The sequence below is a fragment of the Puntigrus tetrazona genome, chromosome 7 (assembly GCF_018831695.1).
Source record: "Puntigrus tetrazona isolate hp1 chromosome 7, ASM1883169v1, whole genome shotgun sequence".
Classification (NCBI taxonomy): Eukaryota; Metazoa; Chordata; class Actinopteri; order Cypriniformes; family Cyprinidae; genus Puntigrus; species Puntigrus tetrazona.
In genome coordinates this window covers 15,305,306-15,310,133 of record NC_056705.1, presented here as the reverse complement: position 1 = coordinate 15,310,133, position 4,828 = coordinate 15,305,306, and the positions used below count along the sequence as shown (strand labels likewise).

The 4,828-nt window shown below is 33.4% G+C and overlaps 1 long non-coding RNA gene across 1 annotated transcript; it reads right to left on the bottom strand.

Moving 5' to 3' along the window:
• Positions 1–2,105: 2,105 nt before the first annotated feature.
• On the bottom strand, positions 2,106–3,034 carry LOC122348200. The gene is made up of 3 exons (XR_006251279.1): positions 2,582–3,034; positions 2,405–2,501; positions 2,106–2,191 (listed from the first exon to the last, which is right to left on the bottom strand). It is a non-coding gene; the product is annotated as an uncharacterized LOC122348200 (long non-coding RNA).
• Between the last annotated feature and the right edge of the window lie 1,794 nt (positions 3,035–4,828).

The following is a 4,828-nucleotide window of genomic DNA, read 5'->3' as shown; positions in this document are numbered from 1 at the left end:
GCCAATTATCGACTACACTCAGATTCATGTTCAAGATGAAAGCGCATTTAGCTTATTTTCTAATATAACGTTACGTCGTTTAAAACGCGTCCCATCTTTACAGCAATAAGAAACCTATAACACCAATAAAAATAAGAAAGGTTGGATAAACAAGTTAGCCTGTTTTTCTTCCTTCGTTAACGCTACGTTGAACCATCCCGATCGCCATTTATACGACTGAAAAATGCAATGGTGGCAATCAAATGTCTTCACAAGATTTGTTAAATGTCGTTGGACACGTTTAGTCTGTGAGCTGAACAGGTTGCAATGATTTATCCTGACAACATCTAACGTTGCTTAAAATCGACAAAACCTACAATACAGGAATTACAAGTTAAACGTTAGCATATAGTGTGAGATTTTGCCCCCTGGTCCATGCATCCCTGCCTCTGCTGAATTATTTTGAATAATTTGCTATACACGGTTTGTTTAAAACCATTTCATGATGTCACATCCATTAACTTGCTTAAAAAGACAGATTATTATATTTATGCGTTGTTAATAGACCTAATGTTACATTGGATTAGACTACAATTAACCTCACCTTGAGAGAAAGGGTTTTCAAAGCACCTCCCCTTCTGTTTTTTTTTCAAAAAAAAAATCAGTATTAATGAATCCAGCAAAACAGGGTAGAATGGACTTTGCTACATTAAACAACAAAATGTTTCTCAAAGGTCCCTCTTCACTCTGTAATATTATCCCAGACTATATTTTCTCTAAAGTTGGTGGCCTGAATTTTCTACCGTTTTGTAATTGTAATGTTTCAAAGATCCCTATCAAACTTTCTCATTTTCATAAAAGATGCTCTTGTCCCTCATATACAAGCTTTTTCTCCACAGCGATATTATTTATGGAATCTGAACATTTTGTATAACGGAAACATTTTCATCAGATTTTTAGCATTCATCCAATCTTATTTTGTGAGTGACTTTTATTTTGGTTTAAGAGATGCTTTCTTAAATATTAGAGAATTAATTTGTGATTTCTGTTAGCTAAAATTCATATTCACATTCAACAAAAGTTTACTGGCTCTAAACCTCAGTTAAAATTGATTTGGACAAATATATGGAACCTATAAATACCTCTACTAATGTAAAAGCTATGAAAACTGTATCCCTGTATTCATCCTTTGTGTCTTAAGATGTACACTTATTGTTTTATGTTTTTTTGTTAACCTGGCAAATCTGAATGTATATTCTTTTGTTAGCAGTAGTTTTATTTTTGTATGTATTTATAATTGGTTCTACACTCTCAAAACAAACTTGTGTTATATTTTAACACATCTGTGTGTCTAGTTAAGGACAACACATTTTGTTACTTTTAACTCAATCAGTGTGTTATTATTCTTAACACAGGGAGTGACTTATGTGTCATAAATCACACAATTTGTGTCATAAATGTGCTATTTTTGACCATTTAAAATGAATGCAATACAAAATGTATATATTTTTTAATTTATACATTTATTAAAGCTTCATGTCATCATATTCACATGTCATCGGAATTGCATACAGACATTTTTAAACAATTTTATATTTTGGATTTACAAATAGGTTTTCTTTGCAAGAAATTATGTGAAGTGGTTTTATATCAGCAGCATTGCTCAAATTCATAACTTTGTATTCATTGGTTCTTTTGACTACATAAGCATATAAGTGTGTGTGAAAATACATTTGTGATAAAACTCTAAGAAAAACTAAAACAATTCCTTTTTCACATTGTGGAACTATCGTGAGAACTTCACCAAAGAGATACTTCTCTTCAGTCACGGTTTAAAGCAAGTACACAACCAGTTTGAAATGTCTGACCAAACACATTAACAGAGTGAGAAACATGAACAGTGCTACATGTGTCAAGTTCATAGCCAAAGTCTTTCATGCTTTCAACAAACAGAACACTTTTTTTCAAAGATCCAACCATGACTGGAAAATCATTTGGGACGGATATTTTTCTGTTAATGGACTTCCCAATTTCCAATGAAACATTGTTTGAACCTGACTCTTGTAGGCTAATGTCTTACTTATATTTACAAATCACTGATTCGACTACGTTTGCGTTGGTAACAGCGCTGATCATCACAAAGTTTCCTCCGTAGATTTCTAAGTCTCATCTCAATAAATCCACTGTGGGAGACTGGGTCATAGAAATGTTCCTGGATGAGAGGAAGGACAACAACTGTAACTCAAAACCTATGATGTGTGACAAGCAAACTAGCAGAGTGTATCTACTATTTGAGAAACTCTAATATTGGTCATTTAAAAAATGTGCACTAAATTTTCGTTTTATTTGTAACCTGTTTGTCACACTTACTATTCCATTTGCATTTATTACAAGTGAGCTTTGTGTTTGAATAAGTACAACTTACAAATCCTTCATTCTCTTCTCCCATCTTGATCTTCAGAGAAGGAAACAGTGTTACTACACTTTCTGCCAACATCCGCTTCTCATCATTACAAGGGTAACTAAGTAAAATAAAGACAAAACATGGAATTACATAATTCAACTTTTTTCAAAAGTGAAATTATCTCAACTGTAAACTTACAATCCACTTTGTTCCACCAACGCACTGACACCTATCTTCACAAGGACTTTTCTTGATGTCTCTGAAAGCATTCCTGAAGCTTCATAATCCTTCAATATACTCAGACCTTTGCTTTCAATTAGTGCTCGCAGAGTGTCTACATCAATTCTATTACGTTGACGCTGGAAATATAAGAGACACAAAGTATTTCTAATTAGATGAGTTAATGATTCACTTACTCAAAGTCACTTCCTTATACTGTTTCAGAATGAATTTGCATCTTTGAATGAACTGGTTAAACTCACTTATGAAGACACTTGTCAACATGAACTGGCAAAATGTACAAATTTTCTCTGGAATGGGCAAACAAAGTCAAACAGAGTAATACAAATAGTGAACAGAGTGCTGTTATTTCAGCACTTACTTACAAACCTTCTGTTGACTACTTGAACCAGGTTCTGGTATGTTCTTTGGTGCAACCTTAAAAAAAAAAAAAAACTTCAAGCATATTACTTGTATTCTATTCTTAAGTCCTCCTTGAACATACATACTTTCTATTGATGACTTGGACTGGCTGCATCGGCATCCCCTTTCCATTCTTAAAGGAAAACAAATAAGTGAAATCAATATTATTATTTAATGGTTAAGGAAAGTACAATAATTCTAGAATCTATATACATGACACACAGGTCATTTTTAGTTATATATTACAAGTGAAATTACATACCAATGCCTGTGATCCAGTTCTCTGAATTGACTTAAACAAAACTTGAAACTTATCCTTGTTTTCCACTTTTTCAGTTAGGTCAGTGTCAATAAATTCATTAAAATCAGCATTAAATTTCAAAATTCTGTGGTACTCTGCAGCACATGGTAGGAGACATTTGGAAGCATCAATTATTTCTGCTACACTCTTGAGATGCTGAAGTTTTTTGCATATCTCCTTTTCATCAAGTAATACAGTCACTAGTGTTTTTGGCGTCTCCTCCATTTGAAGCTGCAAAACGGCAAACAAAAACACAAATCTGTTTTATATATAAGCATAATATTCACATTCACAATGTAAAACAGTATTTAACAAGCAGTGTGAGAATGAAGAATATCTATTTATTTACGAAAACGTCAAATTAGCATAAACTTCCGATACCTCTGACAAATAGGCTGCCCATCTTCAACTAAGAGTCTTGCTGAATTTCGTACTTCTACGACTTCTGCCATAAAAATAGTAAAAATAGTATGCTACAGTACACAGCTCTAAAAACAGAATCTGTTTGTCTCGTATAACAAAGATACACTCTCGAAATCTGACATTAAAATAACTGACCGTCCCTTCTCTGAAAACAACACAACCTGTGTGCTTTCTTAACCCACCTCTGTGTTTAGCTAAGGACAACACATTTTGTGTTATCCCTGCCCATTTTCTACACACCAGTGTGTTATAGTTACACAATTTGTGTCAATCACATACATAAGATGACACAAACCGTGTTAAAATAGTCAAATTAACACACCTTTTTTGAGATAGAGTACTCGAATGTGAATAAAATTTTAACGTTACCGTGATAAATCATGTTACTATTTAGGGCATTTAACAAAACAACAATAACTTACATTCTGTTGTTTAACGAAAGAGAGGCGACAGATTGACAAAGCCTCACCGCTTTCATTGCTAACTCGTTAAGAGAATCCCCCTAATACTAGCTGTAGCATTCTATCAGACATGTAATTTACAACAAATCGAAAAAAACAACAAAACTAAATGTTTATGAGAAGAAATAAAAACAATTTGTGATGCACTAACTTAACGTTAACTATCAGACGCGGTTGCTATTCTGTTCGGACACGGTCTCTCACATTTGACCGTCGAAAAATAGCAATTTTACATTTGACAATTTGTAATAACAAATAAATCCAAGTACCTTACATTTGTGCATCCAAGTCATCCACCGTTGGAAAAGAAGCGCGAACTTGCTCAACTTGCGGAGTGACGAAGCAGCAATGTGATTGGATGACAGCTAACACATGTTGTGTTGGACACAGTGTGTTGTTTCGCTCGCTTCGCTCTTTTTATTTTTCACACATGATCAACTTAAAATGACACAAAATGTGTTAAAATAGCCATAACACAAGAAATGTGTTAATAATTAACACATCCTTTTTGAGAGTGTTTGTGTCTTAAGATGTACACTTATTGTTTTATGTTTTTTGTTAACCCTGGCAAATCTGAATGTACATTCTTTTGTTAGTAGTAGTATTATTTTTGTATGT